This window comes from Tursiops truncatus, chromosome 5, assembly GCF_011762595.2.
Source record: "Tursiops truncatus isolate mTurTru1 chromosome 5, mTurTru1.mat.Y, whole genome shotgun sequence".
Classification (NCBI taxonomy): Eukaryota; Metazoa; Chordata; class Mammalia; order Artiodactyla; family Delphinidae; genus Tursiops; species Tursiops truncatus.
The window spans coordinates 76,758,248-76,785,267 of record NC_047038.1 but is presented as its reverse complement, the minus strand read 5'-3'; the positions used below and the strand labels follow the sequence as shown (position 1 = coordinate 76,785,267).

Sequence of the window (27,020 nt, the reverse complement as noted above, 5' to 3'; positions counted from 1 at the left end):
ATAACAAAGAGACCACTGAAGAAATCAAAGAGGAAATCAAAAAATACCTAGAAACAAATGACACTGAAAACACAACGGCTCAAAATCTATGGGATGCAGCAAAAGCAGTTCTAAGACGGAAGTATATAGCAACACAATCCTACCTCAAGAAACAAGAAACATCTCAAATAAACAAGGTAACCTTACACCTAAAGGAATTAGAGAAAGAAGAACAAAAAACCCCCAAAGTTAGCAGAAGGACAGAAATCATAACGATCAGGTCAGAAATAAATGAAAAAGAAATGAAGGAAATGATAGCAAAGATCAATAAAACTAAAAGCTGGTTCTTTGAGAAGATGAACAAAATTGATAAACCATTAGCCAGACTCATCAATAAAAAAAGGGAGAAGACTGAAATCAATAGAATTAGAAGTGAAAAAGGAGAAGTAACAACTGACACTGCAGAAATACAAAGGATCATGAGAAATTACTACAAGCAACTATATGCCAATAAAATGGACAACCTGGAAGAAATGGACAAATTCGTAGAAATGCACAACCTTCTGAGACTGCACCAAGAAGAAATAGAAAATATGAACAGACCAATCACAAGCACTGAAATTGAAAGTGTGATTAAAAATCTTCCAACAACAAAAGCTCAGGACCAGACGGCTTCACAGCCGACTTCTACCAAACATTTAGAGCAGAGCTAACACCTATCATTCTCAAACTCTTCCAAAATATAGCAGAGGGAGGAACGCTCCCAAACTCATTCTACAAGGCCACCATCACCCTGATACCAAAACCAGACAAAGATGTCACAAAGAAAGAAAACTACAGGCCAATATCACTGATGAACATATAGGTTCAAAAATCCTCAAGAAAATACTAGCAAACAGAATCCAATAGCACATTGACAGGATCAAACACCATGATCAAGTGGGGTTTATTCCAGGAATGCAAGGATTCTTCAATATACGCAAATCAATCAATGTGATACACCATATTCACAAACTGAAGGATAAAAACCATATGATAATCTCAATAGATGCAGAAAAAGCTTTCAACAAAACTCAACACCCATTCATGATATAAACGCTCCAGAAAGTAGGCATAGAGGGAAGCAACCTCAACATAATAAAAGCCATATATGACAAACCCACAGCCAACATCGTTCTCAATGGTGAAAAACTGAAACCCTTCTACTAACATCAGGAACAAGACAAGGGTACCCACTCTCATCTCTATTATTCAACAAAGTTTTGGAAGTTTTAGCCAAGGCAATCAGAGAATAAAAAGAAATAAAAAGAATCCAAATAGGAAAAGAAGAAGTAAAATTGTGTCTGTTTGCTGATGACATGGTAGTATACATAGAAAATCCGAAAGATGCTACCAGAAAACTACTAGAGCTAATCAATGAATGTAGTAAAGTAGCAGGATACAAAATTAATGCACAGAAAACTCTTGCATTCCTGTACACTAATGAAGAAAAATCTGAAAGTGAAATTAAGAAAACACTCCCTTTTACCATTGCTTCAAAAAGAATAAAATTTCTAGGAATAAACCTACCTAAGGAGACAAAAGACCTGTATGCAGAAAATTATGACACTGATGAAAGAAATTAAAGATGATACAAATAGATAGAGAGATATATACCATGTTTTTGGATTGGAAGAATCAACATTGTGAAAATGACCATACTACCCAAAGCAATCCACAGATTCAGTGCAATCACTATCAAACGACCACTGGCATTTTTCACAGAACTAGAACAAAAAAGTTTCACAATTTGTATGGATGCACAGAAGACCCCGAATAGCCAAAGCAATCTTGAGAAAGAAAAACGGAGCTGGAGGAATCAGGCTCCCTGAGTTCAGACTATACCACAAACCTACAGCAATCAAGACACTATGGTACTGGTACAAAAATAGAAATATAGATCAATGGAACAGGATAGAAAGCCCAGAGGTAAACCCATGGACGTATGGTCATCTTATCTTTGATAAAGGAGCAAGAATATAAAGTGGAGAAAAGACAGCCTCTTCAATAAGTGGTACTGGGAAAATTGGACAGCTACATGTAAAAGTCTTGTTAGAACACTACCTAACACCATACACAAAAATAAACTCAAAATGGATTAAAGACCTAAATGTAAGGACAGACACTATCAAACTCTTAGAGGAAAACACAGGCAGAACACTCTATGACATAAATCACAGCAAGATCCTTTTGACCCACCGCCTAGAGAAATGGAAATAAAAATAAACAAATGGACCTAATGAAACTTCAAAGCTTTTGCACAGCAATGGAAACCATAAACAAGACCAAAAGACAACCCTCAGAATGGGAGAAAATATTTGCAAATGGAGCAACTGACGAAGGATTAATCTCCAAAACATACAAGCAACTCATGCAGCTCAATATCAAAAAAACAAGCAATCCAATCCAAAAATGGGCAGAAGACCTAAGCAGACATTTCTCCAAAGAAGATATACAGATTGTGAACAAACACATAAAAGAATGCTCAACATCATTAATCATTAGAGAAATGCAAATCAAAACTACAATGAGATATCATCTCACACCGGTGAGAATAGCCATCATCAAAAAATGTACTAACAATAAATGCTGGAGAGGGTATGGAGAAAAGGGAACCCTCTTGCGCTGTTGGAGGGAATGTAAATTGATACAGCCACTATGGAGAACATTATGGAAGTTCCTTAAAAAACTACAAATAGAACTACCATACGACCCAGCAATCCCAGTACTGGGCATATACCCTGAAAAAAACATAATTCAAAAAGGGTCATGTACCACAGTGTTCACTGCAGCTCTATTTACAATAGCCAGGACATGGACGCAACCTAAGTGTCCATCAACAGATGAATGGATAAAGAAGATGTGGTACATATGTACAATGGAATATTACTCAGCCATAAAGAGGAACAAAACTGAGTTATTTGTAGTGAGGTGGATAGACCTAGAGACTGTCATACAGAGGGAAGTAAGTCAGAAAGAGAAAAACAAATACCATATGCTAACACATATATATATAGAATCTAAAAAAAAAACAAAGAAAGAAAAAATATGGTAAGAAGGACCTAAGGACAAGACGGGAATAAAGATGCAGACCTACTAGAGAATGTACCTGAGGATACAGGGAGGGAGAAGGGTAAGCTGGGTCAAAGTGAAAGAATGGCATGGACATATATACACTACCAAACCTGGAATAGATAGCTAGTGGGAAGCAGCCTCATAGCACAGGGAGATCATCTCGGTGCTTTGTGACCACCTAGAGGGGTGGGATAGAGACACAGGAAGGAAGAGATTTGGTGATATATGTATATGTATAGCTGATTCACTTTGTTATAAAGCAGAAACTAACACACCATTGTAAAGCAATCATACTCCAATAAAGATGCTAAAAAAAAAAGGGGAGGGGCTTCCCTGGTGGCGCAGTGGTTGAGAGTCCGCCTGCCGATGCAGGGGACACAGATTCGTGTCGCAGTCTGGGAAGATCCCACATACCGCGGAGCAGCTGGGCCCGTGAGCCATGGCCGCTGAGCCTGCGCGTCTGGAGCCTGTGCTCCGCAAAGGGAGAGGCCACAACAGTTAGAGGCCCGCGTACCGCAAAAAAAAAAAAAAAAAAGGGTTTGGAGAAAAGGGAACCCTCTTGTACTGCTGGTGGGAATGTAAATTGATACCGCCACTATGGAGAACAGTATGGAGGGTCCTTAAAAAACTAAAAATAGAACTACCATAAGACCCAACAATGCTACTACTCGGCATATACCCTGAGAAAACCATAATTCAAAAAGAGTTCATTGCAGCACTATTTAGAATAACCAGGACATGGAAGCAACCTAAGTGTCCATCGACACTTGAATGGATGCCATCAACAGATGAATGGATAAAGAAGATGTGGCACATATATACAATAGAATATTACTCAGCCATAAAAAGAAACGAAATTGCATTATGTGTAGTGAGGTGGATGGACCTAGAGTCTGTCATACAGAGTGAAGTTAAGTCAGAAAGAGAAAAACAAATACCATATGCTAACATATATATATGGAATCTAAAAAAAAAAAGTAGTTATGAAGAACCTAGGAGCAGGACGGGAATAAAGACACAGACATAGAGAATGGACTTGAGGACGCAGGGAGGGGGAAGGGTAAGCTGGGGTGAAGTGAGAGAGTGGCATGGACATAAGTACACTACCAAATGTAAAATAGCTAGCTAGTGGGAAGCAGCCACACAACACAGGGAGATGAGCTCAGTGCTTTGTGACCACCTAGAGGGGTGTGAGGGAGATGCAAGAGGGAGAATATTTGGGGATATATGTATATGTACAGCTGGTTCACTCTGTTATAAAGCAGAAACTAAGACACCATTGTAAAGCAATTATACTCTAATAAAGATGTTAAAAAAAAAGAAATTATGACTCTCCAAGAAGATGGAGGTGTGATATGTTGTATGTTCCACATGTATTTGATCAAGAATCCCCATTACCACAGTGTGTCTTGCAGGAAAAGTGTTTTGCTAAATACTGTCTAGGAAACACAACTCAAGGATGATACCTTTTAAAAAAAATTTTAAAGGATATTACATTTTTTTGAGAGCCCAGTGTCCCCAAAACAAAAGAGTTGCTGGTACAATCCAAGGGTCAAGTTTTTGTCCATGACTAACCATGTCTGTATATTCAAATACTCCTTTCTATCAGTAGGACGTTTTTCTTCCAATATAAGATGGGATTGAAATTGAAAGAATTGTATGCCCCACTAATGGTAATGTGAAGAACAGGTGTGCTAATAAGTCTCCGGTTGTTTTCTAGATCATGAGCAGCTTGGACATTTCTATATTTTTTATATTCATATTAGTGAACAATGGAAGAGAGTTCTGTTCTTTTTTCCCTAAAGAAGCCAAAAATGAACTCAGCTGTGATTCATTAAACATATTACCTGTGTCAGGCATTAGAAAATTTCATTTCAGCTGATGACATGAAAGTACGTATATGAGTTTCAGTTATGGTAAACAACTTTTCAATTAATTTATTTAAGCATTTACAATTTTCATTTCAAAGCAGAGGGAACAATATGGAATGTTGAACAAAAATAATTAATCTGTATATATAGTACTCATTAAAATATGCGAAAAATTCAATGCTGTCTCCCCAAAAGTACCATTCAAGCTGTGTTACAGTAGACACCAGAAGCTTCTAGGGTTCTATAAAGTACACCAAGGGAACTTAATGAACACTAATTAATCAAACTAATATTTAGTTCCATTTCCAATTAACTCCTGCAATGAATGTTTGTAAGAGAGAATATGGATGCCTAAAGACAAGTCTATTATTTATTTAGGTGTTATTTATTCATGCCTCCAACTACATCTGAAAATAATTGATTCAAACCACAGTGCAAGTAATCAATACAATAAAACTATTTTCAAAAGCACAGAAAAAAATGAGACAATAAGTGGGAAGAAAGACGGAAAGGAAAGGAATTATAGAATAAAACTCAAGATAAAGGAACCCAGGCAAAAGGCTTAGCTTTTAGCTCTCTGAATATCATATATATATGGCGATGAGCTGCAAATTTTTCATTAACTACTGAAAAGGATCATATCAGTGGACAAAGTTTATCTTAATCCTAAATTCTGAAAAAAATATATATGAGGACATGGGTCCTCGTATAAGAAATACTGAATAACTTCATACATAATATCCTTAACTGCTGTTTTATGAAGACAATATGGAGATCTTCTACATAGAATCATTTCTCATATGAGTGCAATAAAATCCAAGGACAGAGTTTTATAATGTTGTTCTATAGTACATAGCCCAGTATATCCTGATCTAACCTGATACAGGTTTAAAGCTTAGAATGAGAAAGTTTTATGGATGATGTGCTTCTTAGAGTAACCCACTCAAATATTAAGGGTCTCAGCTGCACTTTTGGCAGGACTCAGAGACAGATCATTCAAATATGGGGATGCTATCAAGCACTTGAAGTTTACGCATTCTGTATTGTCAACTGAGTCATGTACTGTAGATACATGTCCACTGACAGTATTCATATGGGGTTAAATCTACTACACAGAAGAAATGGTTTCTTCTACCTGACAAGTCAAGTTTAAGGTGTTCAACAGCCCTTACAAGTAAGGCAGATCATATTTGTTTACCAGGATGATAGACCAGACTGAGAGATGTTGTGATTCCTTTATAGACCAGTTAGGGCAGGGCTGATCTTCTGGCATACTAAAGCCAAAGTGGCTGGCTGAATTTATTTTGTCTATTGACTGGATTCACATTTGGACATGAAGGAATTCTCTTTCAATTTTTGTTTCATTAGCCCTAGCAATGTATTCTATATAGCAAGTACCCAATAAGTATCTTTGAATGAATATATATTATTCAGGTTTTTGGAAAACAGATTATATTAGGAGATTCATTCACTCATTCAATTAATATTTATTATACGACGTCCATGTTCCAGATACTATGCTAGTTATACAATGATGAACTAGGCAGACTTAGTCTCTATCCTTACAAAGACCAACAATAAATAATTATGTAAATTAAGATTTTTATTCCAATTGTGATGATTTTTCAAAACAAAAACAGAGAGTTCTAGAAGAGCAAATAGAGCGGAAGAAATATTACAACCACCTGCCTTTGGGGAGTTAGGATTTTATGGATAATATTCTCAAGAATGGTGGAAGCCAGCTCATATAAGTGCCAAGAATATTTTTTAAGCATTTACTATGTTATGGCCCTGGTGCAACAAATATTTTTTTTAAGCATTTACTATGTTACGACCCTGGGATAGTCACTGTGGGGTACAGAGATGATTAAAATGAAATCTCTGCACTTAATAACCTCAAAATCCAGTAATAAAGAGGTACTCTAACTATAATCTAAAGAAAAATTTATTAGCTTCATGCAAGGAGATCACCAATTCACTTGTAAAGTTCAGAGGATGAAAAGTTCCTCACCATTGAAATGATCAAAGAGTTTTATGAAGTAAGAGACATTTGTAATGTCATTAATGAATGCATATGTGAAACAACCTAAATGTCCTTCGATGGATGAATGAATAAAGAAGATGTGGCATATACATACAATGGAATATTACTCAGCCTTTACAAAAAGGAAACCCTGCATTTGTGAAAACATGGATGGACCTGGAGGACAATAAGCTAAGTGAAATAAGCCAGCCACAGAAAGGCGAATACTGCATGATCTCACTTATATATGGAATCTAAATAGTCAAACTCATAGAAGTAGAGTAGAATGGTGGTTACCAGGGCCTGAAGGGGGAAATGAGGAAGTAATTGTCAAAGGGTACAAAGTTTCTGCTACACAAGATAAATAAGTTCTGAAGATCTGCTATAGAACATAGTGCCTATAGCTAACAATACTTTAATATATACTTAAAATTTGTTAAAAGAGTAGATCTTACGTTAAGTGTTCTTATCACATACACAAAAAATGATGATGTGGTAAGGAAGATGGGAGGAAACTTGAGGAGATGATAGATATGTCCACGGCCTTGATGGTGGTGATGGTTTCACAGGTATGTATGTATCCCCAAACTCACTAAATTGTATACATTAAATATGTACAGCGTTTTACATGTCAATCACACTTCAGTAAAGTAGTTTAAAGAAAAAAATAAATAGTGCCTATGTAGAATGCTGATGGAAGAAAAAGAGGAGAAGGGATTTTAGTTGACAGAGAAGCAAAAGCAAAGAGAATGGCATGAGGAAGCATAGGCTACAGGCAGCTGTTGGTAGGCATGGATGAAGGACACGTGTAAGTTAACAGGAGGATAAGGCAGGACAGGGGGTTACAGCCAGTTCAGGAGACTATGCCAGGTTACAAAGTCTGTTCTTCATTCAGTAAGTAATGGAAACCCACTGGAGACTTTTGATCAGGAGAGTAGCATGATAAAAAGGGAGCTTCAAGAACCTTAAACTCTGTAGGGTGATTTTGAGAAATGTGAGACCAAAGGTAATCAGACCAGCTGGTAGTCCAGACAAAAGGTAATAAGGGCCTGAACTATGACAGCGGGAATGGAAACGAGAAACTAGTAAAGAATGCTGAGCTCCAAACCCATTAGGAATCACCCGCAGTAACTGATCCTATCACAGCAGCAGTGACACCTCCATTAACTCTATTACATCGTGTCTTCAAGAGCATAAGAACTGGTTGGTCCTGGGAGCCACTCCTGAAGCAAATGCAAGCTTATTCTGCCACCATCTGCATGTATGTGTTCAACTACACAGGACCATCCATGCAGTCTTTGACTTAATTTTAAAATCACATACTATACCCATATTGCAACATTTATCCCACTGTGCTCTTTTGCATAACTTGAAGTTATTAAAATTCATTTACTTTTCCCCACTTCTTTCTCTGCTTTATTTCAAAAAAGACTTCACTTTCTTAACAAACAAAAACTTTTTCTATCTGTTTACCTAACATTATTCCTTACCTCTCAAAACCTTAGTTACAACTACAAGTTACAGTGACATATCTTGGAAGAAAATGAAAAGAAATTCCCTATTCAAACAGTAACTAGTAAACAGTAAGGGTCCGAGAAAGTTGGGACATCTGTAGCCACAGAGGTGCCTCTATTCCATAAAAAACAGACCTGCCAGTAACATGCTTTGTTATTGGAAACTTTATTACTGATGGTAAAACAAACATAACACAGAAGGCAAACCTCTAGTGTTTAGAAACATGGGCTTGCAAGTCAGACTTCCTGTTTGTATGTTCCCTGGCTCATTTACTTATAGCTGTGAGATGTGGGTAAAAATAATGCAACTTCTCCAGGCCTCAATTTTCTTATCTAAAAATGGGAATATTATACTAACTTTATTTTTTTGAGGATTATATGAAACGATCCACATAAAGCACTTTAGCACAGTAGCAAACATGTAACACTCCAAGAGTGATTTATGATTACTACTTTTCATAATATTATCAATCATCATCACACTGGAGGTCTTCTGTCTTCTCTTCCCTCAATGGAAAAATGACTTGGTATAATTCTAGCTTGGCATATACATATCTTTTTAAGATCATCTGCAACTCAGTGATTCAGAAGCCATGTGCTTCAACATACAGAATCCAAAAGCACAACCCTTCCTTTGGTGCTCAACACACATCCTCTTCCCCATGGTCATTCATCTTCCTGAGTCACTTCAGATTTCCTTACAGCTAAGATGACTGGAATTTCCACTTTCATCCTCCATGTTAAGTAGAGTACATACAGAGGAATTTTGTTCAAAGATAGTCGGTTAAAACATCACCTCATGGGGCTTCCCTGGTGGCACAGTGGTTGGGGGTCCGCCTGCCGATGCAGGGGACACGGGTTCGTGCCCCGGTCCGGGAAGATCCCACATGCCACGGAGCGGCTGGGCCCGTGAGCCGTGGCCGCTGAGCCTGCGCGACCGGAGGCTGTGCTGCGCAATGGGAGAGGCCACAACAGTGAGAGGCCAGCGTACCGCAAAAAGAAAAAGAAGAAGAAAAAAAAAAAACAAACCCATCACCTCACAAGCTAACAGAAAACTTAAGGCATAGTTTTTGTTTTTTATTTTAAATTTAGAAATACCTTACATTCCAACCACTTCACATGACATTGTTTCACCTTAAGACAACACATTTTTTTCATAACCTAACAAAAAGTTGACACTTTTTATATACTCCACGACTATGTCCTTGAATGTATAAACAGAAACTCAAACACCATTTGTATCAGCTTTTGCCAAAACATATTCTATAGCATTGTCCCCTGAAGTGTCTTTTCTAAAAATTAGTCAAACAAATGTGGAAAACGCTGTATTCTCTATCCTTCCTCACTTAGAGAGTCAAAATGAATACCAGCATTTTAATGGCTCTTAGAAATCTCATCAAAGTGAAACATTAAACTATGTTTCACTTGGAAGGCTTTTTTTTAAAGTAAAAAAACTTTTTAATATTACAAGTAACAATAACCATGCTGAAGAAATAAAGTTCTAGAAATTCTGAGTCATCTTAACTTTAATCAAGGCATTGCAATCCATTGGATTATTTTTCAGATTAAGTAAACTACTGAGAAATAGTTCAAGAGATTGAAGGCAGTCATTTAGATCTTAAACGTTGTTCACCATTGATCTTTTTAAGGGACTGCTGTTCCTAAAATTATTGAAACTAATTATCACAGTGATCAGAATTTAATTAAAAAATTAATATGGTGAATATTTCATGGTATTAATATGCAAATTACTGGGAGAAACTATTTTTAATCACTGTCTTGAAATCTCAGTAGGGCTATCAGAAGGTAACTTTCAATTTCTTATTTTTACATTTTGCTTTGATCATTGGAGAAGACATTTTATACCTACTGTGTGCGTGGGCATTTGACATTTGAAAAGTCACGTAAAGAGATGCTAAGGGTCTTTAATCACCACACAGCTGTACACCACTAAAAGTTGATCATGAAAAGGGGCTTCAAAATGAATAAAAGGCCTTCCTAAAGCATTTTAACTTTTGATCTTCGCTTGATCCTGAGGGAGAGACAATCAGAACAGTTTCTCTTTCAGGTTGAGCTAAGCACAGTTTTTCAGATACATGTGCTAAGAACACAATATTAAATATTTCTGCGGAAGGGATCCCAAATTCTCCAGGGCCAGCCACTTGGGAAAAAAAACAAACAAGTACCATATGTGTTGATTTAATAATGTCTGTTACTGAAGTCCTACAGGACAACACTGGATGAAAGGACTTAAAAGTTTCTAAATTAGGTCCTGCCTGAAATTGGAAAACAAACACTTAAATAAAAGGTAAATAAAAAAGAGTAAGAGAACTAAGTATGGGGTGAGAGGAAAAAATGTAGAATGTGGATGAATATACTTTAAAACTTTCAGATCTGGAAAAATGTTTTTGATGCCTTTTTCTAAGTTTTCTATTAATAAATGAAAGCCATTGTAACATAGAATTATACCTGGAAGTCTGATAAAGATTGTTTAACATTCACTCACAGTTTTGAAAGTGGTGTTCCCTCATGGTTTGAATGTACAAGATTAAACACTACAGGTTTCAACAAAAAAAAAAACATAAGATGACATTTTTTAAAATTTTATTTACTTTCCTGCTCCAGTTATTCTCCATTTGCACCTCCCTTGACTTCTGTTAAAAATAAACATGGGGCCTCCCTGGTGACGCAGTGGTTGGGGGTCCGCCTGCCAATGCGGGGTACGCGGGCTCGTGCCCCGCTCCGGGAGGGTCCCGCATGCTGCAGAGTGGCTGGGCCCGTAGGCTGTGGCCGCTGGGCCTGTGCGTCCGGAGCCTGTGCTCCAAGGCGGGAGGGGCCGCAGCAGTGGGAGGCCCGCGTACCGCAAAAAAAAAAAAAAAAAAAAAGAATTTTAAAAGAAAAATAAAGATGCATTAAAACATACTCTAATTTATATTGCCAAATTAATCACTGACTTAAAGACTAGGTCTAAATACAAAAATAGTTTAATCAACTTCACTGACAAATACACAAAAAAAATGTTGTAGGTTCAGATCAGGAACCCTATTTCAGATAGCCCATTTTGTTTAACTGGCTCAGATTCACTTTTACTTTAAAACAATCTGGATTCAGCCTAATAATCAATGAAATGCAATTATTAATAATTTTATATTCTATTTATTGTAATTAACAAAATATCTTATTAAATTTAGTTGGATATATATCAATAGATACGAGACTGAATTAAATCTTCAGGCTGCAGATCCTTTATAGAACAACCAGGATTCCTCAGGCTGTCCAGCTTCACCCAGTAGTGTTCTAAACCTTCTATTCTGTTTGACCTCCACACCATCTTTACCACATGATGACCCTGGGTGCCATTTCTGTGTAGACATAAAAACCATGGACACATTTCTTCTCCACACACTTAGAAGCAATATTCGGCATACACAGCTGTCCTCTCATCTTTTCCTTCAGGCTCAGGGAAATAATTGTTTCCCTCCTTCTCTAAATATAACCCCTCTATTTCACTCCTCCATATCACTTCTCAGTTTCTGTAGGGCATTACTAGTCCCTGTTTTTTATGACTTTCTTCTTTGACCCAGATTCTGAAACTTATGTTTGGCCTTTTCCTTCATTAACTTCAAACAACTACAGTACAATATAATAGTAGCTGGTGGTTCAGAAAGCCTCAAAGTAAAAAGAAGAAAAAAAGAAAATCATTATTTACTCTTACCAAGACATAAAAATAGACTAAGTGATAAAGTAATATTAAAAACATTTTCAACAACATCTGAAATAAAATTAAATACTAAAAAGAGCTGGGATCAGAGGAGTGAATAGCTTACAAAAAGCCAGAAATTTTATAACTCTATTATTCCATCCCCAGAGTAATCTAATTGAGGTTAGAGGTAAGAACACTGGCATAGAAGTCAGAGAATTGTCTTTGTATTGCACTTCATCATCTTTTTATCTTAAGTCATTCACCTGCAATGAGCCTCAGTCTTCACATTTGTAAAATGAGAGTTGCTCTGAAGTGTTTTAAAACTGCTGGCCAACATCTATTCAGAAGTGGTGAGCAGGGGTGGTTTCACTGCTGTAAAGCCTGTTCTGTCTCACAAGGCCCCATGCTCAGAAGGGCCCCATGCTTGGATTAATGATCTGCTAATGCCAGCCTGAAATTTTTAAATAATTTTTTTACCAAGGAGACCCATAGTTTCATTTTGCTTTGGGCCCTGCAAAATATATAGCTGGTCCTGGTGGTAAGATCTGTTTGATGGGTTCAGGTAAGCATTTTTTTCTTAATGAATTGAGAAGAATTGCTAAGGTACACCACACAAAGCATAAATATTTTTTCACAACACTCTTGTTCCAGTTTTTTTTACATGCATGCATACATTTGTGTGGAGCAGGCAGGGGAATGAGTGTCCACTTGTGTACATTTGGTTGCAATATAAAACATATTTTTAATGTGAGGTGTGGTCAGAGATTAGACAATTACTAAGGTCTCTACCAGTTCTAACATTCTAGGATTCTATGTCTCTTGTTATTAACCGAGATAGCATAATTAAAGAGGTCACTAGAAGAAAAACCCATCATCCAGTGGGAAAACCTAATGATACCCCACAAAAAGATTCAAATTCAAAGACAGCTACTGTCACTTTCCTTTTGAAACATTCCTATGCACACAAAAAAATAACAAATATTCTAAATATGGAACTATAATATAAACATACTTTTTAAGTAATCAAGATCAGTACCACATAGTATCTAACAACAACAACAACAAAAATAACAGGAAAGGTAGAATTATTCTTTATAACATATCAAGCATGTATTCTCCAAAGATTATAACATGCTTAATTATATGTGCTCTCATTATAAGTTGTACCTTCCAACATCATAATCATAAACATTAATATAATTATTTTGAACCCCCAAATATTTAGAAATTATACTAGGTCTTTTTGTAAAAGATAACATTTAGTATGATTGTACACAACATTCTGATATCTATTTATTGAACCTGCACATCGAACCTGGGATAAGACACAGTATTCACGAAATAATAAGCACTTTCCAGAGATGGGTGTGTTGATATAAAGCTGCCAAATGTATCAAAGCCATATAATTTTGTTCATATTTAGAAAGCAATGGCATTTTTTTCTCTTAAAGAAACTACTTTTACAACCCACACTTACAAAGTGTGAGCTTCCCAGAGATTAAAAGCTTTTTCTAGCCAAGCAGAAATATGATGGAGTAAAAACATTTTCCTGACACACTCTAGACTCACCAGAGATCAACAGGGAAGCCAGTAAGAAAGCCCATTCAGTGGTAATACTCTGCTGAGAGAATTTTCAAAAGAAAATTATGACCCCAGGGTGAACTGAAAGCCAGGAAGGCTTCTGCTTATAATTATAGTTCCAAAACCATTTCAATTTAAGTGCATTTTAGAAGCTTTGTATATGTGAATTATTTGTCAAATTGCTACCACTACACATGCCATACATGTATTTTGGCTGCTCATCACAAGCACCTTGCAGCTAAAATACAGTCTGGATATACTGAGTCTGAATCTAATAAATAGCTATCACTTTACTTCTGTGGTTAAAGAAGTCATATTCATACCCTAGATGACAATATAACGCAAACAGCATTTCTGATGTGTCCCAGCATTAGACAAAGGAACAGAGAAGAGGGGGGAGCTTTAAGACGGCAGAAGAGTAAGACATGGAGATCACCTTCCTCCCCACAAATAAAACAGAAATACATCTACGTGTGGAACAACTCCTACAGAACACCTACTGAATGTTAGCAGAAGACCTCAGACTTCCCAAAAGGCAAGAAACTCCCCCACGTACCTGGGTAGGGCAAAAGAGAAAGGAAAAACAGAGACAAAAGAATAGGGACGGGACCTGCCTCAGTGGGAGGGAGCTGTGAAGGAGAAAAGGTTTCCACACACTAGGAAGCACCTTTGCGGGCAGAGACTGCGGGTGTCAGAGACGGTAAAGCTTCAGAGCCAAGGAGGAGAGTGCAACAACAGGGGTGCAGAGGGCAACGGAGAGAGATTCCCACACAGAGGATCGGGGCCGACCAGCACTCACCAGCCCGAGAGGCTTGTCTGCCCACCCGCGGGGCGGGCGGGGACTGGAAGCTGAGGCTCGGGCTTCGGAGGTCGGATCCCAGGGAGAGGACTGGGGTTGGCGGTGTGAACACAGCCTGAAGGGGGCTAGTGTGCCACGGCTAGCCAGGAGGGAGTCCGGGAAAAAGTCTGGAGCTGCTGAAGAGGCAAGAGACTTTTTCTTGCCTGTTTCCTGGTGCGCAAGGAGAGGGGATTAACAGCACCGTCTAAACGAGCTCCAGAGATGAGCGTGAGCCGCGGCTAACAGCGTGGAAAACAGAGACGGGCACGAGACACTAAGGCTCCTGCTGCTGCCACCAAGAAGCCTGTGTGCTAGCACAGGTCACTCTCCACACCTCCTCTCCCGGGAGCCTGTGCAGCCCGCCACTGCCAGGGTCCCGTGATCCAGGGACAACCTCCCTGGGAGAACACATGGCGCACCTCAGGCTGGTGCAACATCTCCTGGCGTCTGCCACTGCAGGCTCGCCCCACATTCCATACCACTCCCTCCCCGCGGCGTGAGTGAGCCAGAGCCCCCGAAGCACGTGCTCCTTTAACCCCGTCCTGTCTGAGCGAAAAACAGACTCCCTCAGGCGACCTACATGCAGAGGCGGGGCCAAATCCAAAGCTGAACCCCAGGAGCTATGCAAACAAAGAAGAGAAAGGGAAATCTCTCCCAGCAGCCTCAGGAGCAGCGGATTAACTCTCCGCAGTCAATATGATGTACCCTGCATCTGTGGAATACCTGAATAGACAACGATTCATCCCAAATTGAGGAGGTGGACTTTGGGAGCAACGATATATATATATTTTTTTTCCCCTTTTTCTCTTTTTGTGAGTGTGCATGTGTATGCTTCTGTATGTGATTTTGCCTGTATAGTTTTGTTTTTACCATTTATCTTACGGTTCTGTCTGTCCGTTACGTTTTTTTCCTTTTTTTTAGTATACTTTTTAGTGCTTGTTATCATTGGTGGATTTGTTTTTCGGTTTGGTTGCTCTCTTCTTTCTTTTTTAAATTACTTTTGAATTTTTTTTAATACTTATTTTTATTTTTTACTTTACTAACTTTATTTTATTTTATTGTATTGTACTTTATCTTTTTCTTTCAATTTTTCTCCCTTTTATTCTGAGCCGTGTGGATGACAGGTTCTTGATGCTCCAGCCAGGTGTCAGGGCTGTACCTCTGAGATGGGAGAGCCAAGTTCAGGACATTGGTCGACCAGAGACCTCCCAGCTCCAAGTAATATCAAACAGTGAAAATCTCCCAGAGATCTCCATCTCAATACTAAGACCCAGCTCCACTCAACGACTAGCAAGCTACAGTGCTCAACACCCTATGCCAAACAACTAGCAAGACAGGAACACAACCCCACACATTAGCAGAGAGGCTGCCTAAAATCATAATAGGGTCACAGATACCCCAAAAGACACCACCAGACGTGGACCTACTCGCCAAAAAGACAAGATCCAGTCTCATCCACCAGAACACAGGCACCAGGCCCCTCCACCAGGAAGCCTACACAGCCCACTGAACCAACCTTAGCCACTGGAAGCTGATACAAAAAGCAATGGGAACTATGAACCTGCAGCATGAAAAGAGGAGAACCAAACACAGTAAGTTAAGCAATATGAGAAGACAGAGAAACACACAGCAGATGAAGGAGCAAGGTAAAAACACAACAGACATAACAAATGAAGAGGAAATAGGCAGTCTACCTGAAAAAGAATTCAGAATAATGACAGTAAAGATAATCCAAAATCTTGGAAAGAGAATGTAGAAAATACAAGAAACATTTAACAAGGACCTAGAAGAACTAAAGAGTATATAAACAATGATGAAAACCACAATAAATGAAATTAAGAATTCTCTAGAAGGAATCAATAACAGAATAACTGATACAGAAAAACAGATAAGCAACTGGGAAGATAAAATAGTGGAAATAGGGCTTCCCTGGTGGCGCACTGGTTGAGAGTCTGCCTGCCGACGCAGGGGACGCGGGTTCGTGCCCCGGACCAGGAGGGTCCACATGCTGCTGGGCGGCTGGGCCCGTGAGCCAAGGCTGCTGGGCCTGCGCGTCCGGAGCCTGTGCTCTGCAGCAGGACAGGCCACAGCGGTGAGAGGCCCGCGTACCGCAAAAAAAAAAAAAAAAAAAAAAAAAATAGTGGAAATAACTATTGCAGAGCAGAATAAAGAAGACAAAATGAAAAGAATTGAGGACAGTCTCAGAGACCTCTAGAACAACATTAAATGCACCGACATTCGAATTATAGGGGTCGCAGAAGAAGAAGACAAAAAGAAAGGGACTGAGAAAATATTTCAAGAGATTATAGTTGAAAGCTTCCCTAATATGGCAAAGGAAATAGTTAATCAAGTCCAGGAAGCACAGAGAGTCCCATACAGCATAAATCTAAGGAGAAACACACCAAGGCACATATTAATCAAACTATCAAAAATTAAATACAAAGAAAAAATATTAAAAGCAGCAAGGGAAAAACAACAAATAACATACAAGGGGATCCCCATAAGATTAACAGCTGATCTTTTAGCAGAAACGCTGCAAGCCGGAAGAGAGTGGCAGGACATATTTAAAGTGATGAAGGGGAAAAACCTACAGCCAAGATTACTCTACCCAGCAAGGATCTCATTCAGATTTGACGGAGAAATTAAAAGCTTTACAGACAAGCAAAAACTAAGAGAATTCAGCACCACCAAACCAGCTTTCCAACAAATGCTACAGGAACTTCTCTAGGCAGGAAACACAAGAGAAGGAAAAGACCTACAATAACAAACCCAAAACAATTAAGAAAATGGTAATAGGAACATACATATCGATAATCAACATAAATGTAAATGGATTAAATGCTGCAACCAAAAGACACTGAGTGGCTAAATGGATACAAAAACAAGACCCATATATATGCTGTCTACAGGAGGCCCACTTCAGACCTAGGTACACATACAGACTGAAAGTGAGGGGATGGAAAAAGACATTCCATTCAAATGGAAAACAAAAGAAAGCTGGAGTAGCAATTCTCATATCAGACAAAATAGACTTTAAAACAAAGTCTATTACAAGAGACAAAGAAGGACACTACATAATGATCAAGGAATCAATCCAAGAAGAAGATATAACAATTGTAAATATTTATGCACCCAACAGAGGAGCACCTCAACACATAATGCAAATACTAACAGCCATAAAAGGGGGAATCGACAGTAACACAATCATAGTAGGGGACTTTAACACCTCACTTTCACCAATGGACAGATCATACAAAATGAAAATAAATAAGGAAACACAAGCTTTAAATGATACATTAAACAAGATAGACTTAATTGATATTTATAGGATAGTCCATCCAAAAGCAACAGAATACACTTTCTTCTCAAGTGCTCATGGAACATTCTCCAAAATAGATCATATCTTGGGTCACAAATCAAGCCCTAGTAAATTTAAGAAAACTGAAATGGTATCAAGTATCTTTTCTGATCACAACACTATGAGACTAGATATCAAATACAGGAAAAAGTCCGTAAAAAAGACAAACACATGGAGGCTAAACAGTACACTACTTAATAACCAAGAGATCACTGAAGAAATCAAAGAGGAACTCAAAGAATACCTAGAAACAAATGACAAGGGAGACATGACAACCCAAAACCTATGGGATGCTACAAAAGCAGTGCTAAGAGGGAAATTTATACCACTACAATCCTACCTTAAGAAACAAGAAACATCTCAAATAAAAAAGGTAACCTTACATCTAAAGCAATTAGAGAAAGAAGAACAAGGAAACCCAAAGTTAGCAGAAGGACAGAAATCATAAAGATCATATCAGAAATAAATGAAAAAGAAATGAAGGAAACGATAGCAAAGATCAATAAAACTAAAAGCTGGTTGTTTGGGAAGATGAACAAAATTGATAAAACATTAGCCAGACTCATCAAGAAAAAAAGGGAGAAGATTGAAATCAATAGAATTAGAAATGAAAAAGGAGAAGTAACAACTGACACTGCAGAAATACAAAGGATCATAAGAGATTACTACAAGCCACTGTATGCCAATAAAATGGACAACCTGGAAGAAATGGACAAATTCTTAAAAATGCACAACCTTCTGAGACTGAACCAGGAAGAAACAGAAAATATGAACAGACCAATCACAAGCACTGAAATTGAAAATGTGATTAAAAATCTTCAAACAAACAAAAACTGAGGACCAGATGATTTCACCGGCGAATTCTATCAGACATTTAGAGAAGAGCTAAGACCTATCCTTCTCAAACTCTTCCAAAATATAGCAGAGGGAGGAACAATCCCAAACTCATTCTACGAGGCCACCATCACCCTGATACCAAAACCAGACAAACATGTCAAAAAGAAAGAAAACTACAGGCCAATATCACTGATGAACATAGGTGCAAAACTACTCAACAAAATACTAGCAAACAGAATCCCACAGCACATTAAAAGAATCATACATCATGATCAAGTGGGATTTATTCCAGCAATGCAAGGATTCTTCAATATACACAAATCAATCAATGTGATACACCATATTAACAAACTGAAGGAGAAAAACTATATGATAATCTCAATAGATGCAGAGAATGATTTTGACAATTCAACACCCATTTATGATAAAAACCCTCCAGAATGTAGGCATAGAAGGATCTTTCCTCAACATAATAAAAGCCTTATATGACAAACCCACAGCCAACATCGTTCTCAATGGTGAAGAACTGAAACCATTTCCACTAAGATCAGGAAGAAGACAAGGTTGCCCACTCTCACCACTATTATCCAACATAGTTTTGGAAGTTTTAGCCAAGGCAATCAGAGGAGAAAAAGAAATAAAAGGAATCCAAATTGGAAAAGCAGAAGTAAAGCTGTCATTGTCTGCAGATGACCTGACTCTATACGTAGAGAATCCGAAAGATGCTACCAGAAAACTACTAGAGCTAATCAATGAATTTGGTAAAGTAGCAGGATACAAAATTAATGCACAGAAATCTCCTGCATTCCTATACACTAATGATAAAAAATCTAAAAGTGAAATTAAGAAATCACTCCCATTTACCACTGCAACAAAAAGAATAAAATATCTAGGAATAGACCTACCTAAGGAGACAAAACAACTGTATGCAGAAAATTATAAAACACTGATGGAAGATATTAAAGATGATATAAATAGATGGAGAGATATACCATGTTCTTGGAATGGAAGAATCAACATTGTGAAAATGACTAGACTACCCAAAGCAATCTACAGATTCAGTACAATCCTTATCAAACTACCACTGGCATTTTTCACAGAACTAGAACAAAAAATTTCACAATTTGTATGGAAACACAAAAGATCCGAATAGCCAAAGCAATCTTGAGAAAGAAAAACGGAGCTGGAGGAATCAGGCTCCCTGACTTCAGACTATACCACAAACCTACAGCAATCAAGACACTATGGTACTGGCACAAAAACAGAAATATAGATCAATGGAACAGGATGGAAAGCCCAGAGATAAACCCACGCACATATGGCCACCTTATCTTTGAGAAAGGAGGCAAGAATATACAATGGAGAAAAGACAGCCTCTTCAATAAGTGGTGCTGGGAAAACTGGACAGCTACATGTAAAAGAACGAAATTAGAACACTCCCTAACACCATACACAAAAATAAACTCAAAATGGATTAGAGACCTAATTGTAAGGCCAAACACCATCAAACTTGTAGAGGAAAACATAGGCAGAACACTCTATGACATAAATCACAGCCAGATCTGTTTTGACCCCCCTCCTAGAGAAATGGAAATAAAAACAAAAATAAACAAATGGGACCTAATGAAAATTAAAACGTTTTGCATAGCAAAGGAAACCATAAACAAGATGAAAAGACAACTCTTAGAATGGGAGAAAATATTTGCAAATGAAGCAACTGAGAAAGGATTAATCTCCAAAATTTACAAGTAGCTCATGCAGCTCAATATCAAAAAAAGAAACCACCTAATCCAAAAATGGGCAGAAGACCGAAATAGACATTTCTCCAAAGAGGATATACAGCTTGCCAACAAACACATGAAAGATTGCTCAACATCATTAATCGTTAGAGAAATGCAAATCAAAACTACAATGAGATATCATCTCACACTGCTCAGAATTGTCATCATCAAAAAATCTACAAACAATAAATGCTGGAGAGGGTGTGGAGAAAAGGGAACCCTCTTGCACTGTTGGTGGGGATGTAGAGTGATACAGCCACTGTGAGAACAGTATGGAGGTTCCTTAAAAAGCTAAAAATAGAACTACCATACGACCCAGCAATCCCACTACTGGGCATATACCCTGAGAAAACGATAATTCAAAAAGAGTCATGTACCACAATGTTTATTGCAGCTCTATTTCCAATAGCCACGACATGGAAGCAACCTAAGTGTCTATCGACAGATGAATGGATAAAGAAGATGTGGCTCATATATACAGTGTAATATTATCCATAAAAGAAACGAAATTGAGTTATTTGTAATGAGGTGGATCGACCTAGAGTCTGTCATACAGAGTGAAGTAACTCAGAAAGAGAAAAACAAATACTGTATGCTAACACATATATATGGAATCTAAAAACAAAAAACAAAAAAATGGTCATGAAGAACCCAGAAGAAAGACCAGAACAAAGACGCAGACCTACTAGAGAATGGACTTGAGGATATGGGGAGGGGGAAGGGTAAGCTGTGACAAAGTGAGAGAGTGGCATGGACATATATACAGTACCAAATGTAAAATAGATAGCTAGGGCAAAGCAACCGCATAGTACAGGGAGATCAGCTCGGTGCTTTGTGTCCACCTCGAGGGGTGGGATAGGGAGGGTGGGAGGATGGGTGGCACAGGAGGGAGGAGATATTGGGATGTGTGTACATGTATGGCTGGTTCACTTTGTTGTAAGGCAGAAACTAGCAAACCATTGTAAAGCAATTATACTCCAATAAAGATGTTAAAAAAAAGTATGAGATAGGAAAAAATGGTTCAATGGAATCTTTACTATTCTGTCATTTTAATATAGGTCATTGAAAACTGAAGCCTTCTTAGGACATCAACAAATGTTGAAGGTGTTAATTCATAAATAAATAATCAAAGTAAAACAAATTAAAAAAAAAAAAGGAAAGAAAAAGAACAGCCCAGCAGGAATAAAACCAATCAGTGTTATGAGTGTCAAGAAATTAGCTATGGAAAAAGAAAAAGGAAAAAGATACAGTTATGCAAAAAGAAATGACGTATAAAGTTGGCAGCTCACATGTTAAGAAGTACAAAGACCTGTATTTGTCTCTTGTTTCAACTCCAGCCACTACTTTGTTTTCTCTTGTGGTTCAGCTACCTTATTAACAAAGGGAGGTGGGGAATGTGTTCCCAGACTCATTTTCCAAACTTACTATTTGAGTGAATGAGAGGCAGGATGGTATAGAGAAGGCTTCCAGTCTCCCAAGTCATCTTCTATTCATGGCTCAACCTGCTGTGTGAATGAAGCCTACTCATTTAGTTACAGAGAAGGTCAATTTTTTTCTCATCTGTAAAATGAAACTTCTTATAATACATAGTTCACAGAATTGATATGCAAATCAAATAATTTCTTGTATGGGAAAACTGATTGGCAAACAGTATATTGCTATTATAAATGTTAGATTACTGCCTTGGAGTTACATGAGAAATACTCAAAGAGGATGTATTTAGACATCCTGGATCTAAGTTCCTAGGAAAATAATTATTAAGGAAGACATAATTCCAATATTTCAGAATATTGGAAGAATCCGTGATAATTTTACAATGAATAGTGTTAGGGCAAAAAATACACAATTTGATGGTCTATCCCTGTTAATCCATCTGAAACAAAACAAACCTACAAACTGAAAAAAAAAGTAGGAAGGTTCTTACTTGTTTAGAGACATGGAACCATCACCAACCATGTATTGGGGAGTTTTGCTTATCCTGTAACAACCAGCTGGAAAATAGTTATTTCCTTCCATTTCCTCCAGCTCAACCATCGCTGTTCCACATTCTACACACATACATACTGTAGTAACTGTTATTACTACAAGTATTTAGGAGAATAAAAGAAAGGGAGACCTGAAGAAGGGACCAGCTATGGTCAGATGGATGGAATGTTCTTACCAGTCTGGTCTGCATAATGTGTCTGAATTTGGAGTGGACCCAACATAACCCAACCCCATGGAAAGGAAATGAGAGAGTGGTGAGGACTCCAAAACCAAATTAAAGTACTAGTTCTAGGAGAAGAGTAAATGGATGCCACTTGACATATAACAAGATAAAACAGCAAAGAATTATAAGCACTGGTTTTCTATCAGTACAAGATAAGCCCATGCTTTTCACTATAGCTTAGAGTTTTCACGATCTGAACTCTGCCTTCTCCAGTGTCATTTTTGCCGTTTTACATTGCATATTACATTCTGGCAATACCCAAGTGCTTGTATTTCTCTATTAACTCAATGCTGTTTCTGTACTCCCTGATTTACCTTAAAATAAGAACAGCTTCTCTTTCATACACATGCTGCACCTAGCTACTGCCTTCACATCATCAAGCCCCATTTCAAGTGACAAGTCTTACAAATGATCCTTCCTTACTGTGAGGCTTGATTTCTGTGGCCTTCTGCGTTCTCACAAAATTTTATGTGGGGACTTGTACTACATTTATCACATCAAAAAAGTCTATATATTTCTGCTCCCCTCACTGCAACAGGTAAACAAGTGTCTTGGGACAGACACTGCATCCCCTTTGTAGTGTCAGCACCAGACACAGTGCCAGTCTATCTTTCTCCTAGATAAGCATTTCCTGGTATTTCAGATGGTAATGCTAGTTCTAAGATTCTGGGCAGGGCACAGGTGGTCTGGGACAAACCCACAAGAGCCAAAGGTAAGGAAAAGGTAGAGCCAAAGGGGAGCATAAGAGATAATCCAAAATTGAGTGCTTGAGCAGACAGCCCAGAGTTAATCCAGTAGAAAGTTAAATCCAAGAGTCTTAGCACAGGGGCAGGTGAAAGCCAGGCATGGACAGGCAGAAAGAGAGGAAAGTCAAGGGAACACCAAGTGGATTATATCAGAGCCCTGGAAGCAGAATCTGTAACTCTTTTTTTTTTTTTTGTAATTAATTAACTTTTTATTGAGGTATAATTGATGTGCAACTTTCTGTTAGTTTCAGATGTACAACAAAATGATATGATATTTGTATATATTGAGAAACAATCACCACAATAAGTCTAGTTAACATCCTCATATAGTTCCATAATTTTTTCCTTGCCATGAGAACTTTTAAGATCTACTCTCTTAGCAACTTTCAAATATACAGTACATTATTATTAACTATAGTCAACATGCTGTGCATTACATCCCCAGGACTTATTTTATAACTGGAAGTTTGTACCTTTTGATTCCCTTCCCTCAATTCACTCACCTCCCCACCCTCCTCCCCCCACCTCTGGTGACCACCAATCTGTTTTCCTGTTCTCTATACTTATAAGCTTATTGTTTTGCTTTGTTTTTTTAGATTCCACATGTAAGTGATATTATAGGGAACTCTTTCTCCTAACTAGGATTTGAGTTTCAGGAAACCTGAACAAGAGCCACTCTTGTTTCAAAACCAGGGGGTAGGAGGAGTTGTTAAAGATATAAAGATGGTCAGACAACTCTGAATGTAACGTCACATGCAATGTCTTATTTGATCCCATTACATCTTTACTAAACCTAAGACAAAATGTAACTTAATGTCACAAATATAAACTGAAAGGTGTTCTTTAAGAAACTAAAACCTCAGTCTTTCAACTGAACCCATCCAATAAAAATACTGCAATCAATAGCACCCTAAAAGTGTGTTACACTAGCTCTGCATTATGAGAGACAGTAAACCATCAAAACAAGTCCACAAAATTATTAAGTATATTGGTTACAATGTTTTGGAAACTGTTTTCAAGTGAAATATGTAGTTCCAACGTACGTTAATAAATGGCAGGTTAACTCAGAAATGTATTAAACAAAAGATTATACACACACGTAATATTTACAGTACCTAAAACTGCCTGATTTGTGTTTGTAATAAACATGAATTTATTAAAGGGCCAAGAAAAAAAGTTAATATTAAATATTCAGAACAAGGAGTAGTTTTATCCAAGGGAATATTTCATTGGCAGATGGAAGTGAATATGCAAAATTGTTCCAGTTAAGCAAATGTTCCAGATAAATTTTCAAGATAAAACACCCTTGCAGTCCTATGCAATTTGCACTATTTTTAATAGTCTGTTACTGGATGGTTTTTTATTTGACTTTTATTTTTATCATCCTACTCCTTTGAAGCAACACTGAGTAGGAAAAATTGAAATGCAAGAAAAGCTCTGGCCAGGCAGTGGGTAGCAGTAGAAACAGAATAATGATGTTTTAACAGGACTATGAAAGGATGACAGATGTACAAGGGAAAGTTCTTAAACATCTTGGAGATGAAGCCCATTAAGCCTCTAAACCTCATGATATCTGTCTCATCACTCAGAGTAGGATTCATTACACAAATGGTTCAGTACTTCCAGGATGTATTAGACTTAGTGCCCTAGTGTTAGGGCCTCATTCCTGGAACCACAGTATTGGATTTATGGATGGAATTTGGAAAAAAATACTGTGATTCCAAGATTAGAAAGGAATGCATGCCACAGAGGTTAAAAGACTCTGAAATCAAAAACCTTGGGTTTGATTCCAGGTCTACCAAGTATAGTATATGTGACCTTGGGCAACTTAGTAACTCTCAATATGCTTCTATTTCCTCACCTGTAAAATGGAAATAATAATGTCACCCACCTCATAGAGCTGCTGTGAGACATAAATCATACCATGACTATTAAATGCTGGCACACAATAAATTCATGAATGAGGATAGAAAGAAATGGCTGTAATAATCAAACAGCGCAACATTCACATGAATGTGTTTCTATTTGCAATAATCTTTAATCTCTGAGAGTTTCTATCACCTATATATGCCATTAGAAATCTTCCTTGACTAAACTCAAACTTTCAAATAAAAGCAAGGGTTTCTGACTTTTAGGTTGAAAAATCAATGTGTTTCACACATAATAGTAACAATTTCAAAGAACCACAGTCTCAAGTTAATTTAACATTAACTAGAAATAATTGGCTACCAAAACTTAATGGGGAAAAAAAAGAACATTTTGAATATTTGTGCCATTTTACTGAAACAGACGCAAGAAGGGCAGAACTTCTTTCCAAGTTGAATTACTAAGAAAATTCTCTTAAGTAGCCATCAAAAAATTTTAACTTTCACCAAATTTCTCTGAAAATAAATTTACTTTTAAGGTTAGAATGGGTCTTTTATATCAAGTCCAAAGTACTCACTTTACACAAGAGGAAACTGAGTCCCAAAGATACATGATTTGCTCAAGGTAATAGAGAGTAGTGATCAGAGACCAAGTGCCTGAATCAGGTCCCCAACTACAACAACATTATTCATTTTAAGACATCACAATGACAGTGGGATGCATTGACTAGTACATAGTTACTCACAAACTAGAGAGGGACTGCATCCTTTGGTATTTGCTTAACATTTATCAATTCCTATCTAGAGTCAAGTATCCTATATAATGTGTGTATTAAAAAGATATTAGGATGTTGGCCATCTTCCAATAATAGAAAAGAACTGATTTAAGTTGTGAAATAAGATTTAATCAAATATTCCTGGAGGGAAAGGGCTGAAAGAGAAGATGAAAGAAAAGATCATTTTCTTCATGACTTCATGGTGTGAAAAGTCATTATCAAGAGGAAAGCATTAACTGACTTTCAAATTCAGGGCCAAAAAACAGGCAAAATACCAAGAAATTTAGACCAGTGTGGTAGATCATATTTCCAAAGATAGCCACAGCAAAATCTCCCATTCAACATGTTCCTTTACAACATGAACTTATCATTTTCCCATCACAGGTGGAGTCTATTTCCTCTCTCTTTGAAAATGGATGGCTCCTATGATCTGTTTTGAACTACAAAATATGTTAGAAGCAATTCTGTATAACTTCTCTTGTGCAGACCTTAAAAGGTCTACACAGATTCCAGCTTTACTGCTTATAATGCCTCCTTTGGAAACCCAATCATCATTCTGTGAGGAAGCACAAGTAGATATGTGGAGAGGACCACATGGAAAACTGAGTCTCCTGGCTGACAGCCCCCACTGATCTCCCAGCTGACAGTGAGCACCAATTTCCAGCATGTAAATGAGGTCACTTAGACTTCTAGCCATCCCATCACCTCATCTAATGCCGCATGAAGCACAACGGCTCAGAATTGCCCTGCTCAAATTCCTGATGCAGAAAACATTGAGCAGATTAAATGTTGTTGTTGGTAAGTCAATGAATTAAACTTCTAAAG

At 37.7% G+C, this 27,020-nt stretch overlaps 1 long non-coding RNA gene across 1 annotated transcript in view; it reads right to left on the bottom strand.

Annotated features, from left to right (window-relative positions):
* Nucleotides 1-26,040, bottom strand: part of LOC141278694 (uncharacterized) — a 189,441-nt gene extending 163,401 nt beyond the window's left edge. Inside the window, exon 1 of the long non-coding RNA XR_012331740.1 lies at nucleotides 25,998-26,040. This is a non-coding gene — a long non-coding RNA (uncharacterized lncRNA). The remainder of the gene's footprint in view (nucleotides 1-25,997) is intronic.
* Nucleotides 26,041-27,020: the final 980 nt, after the last annotated feature.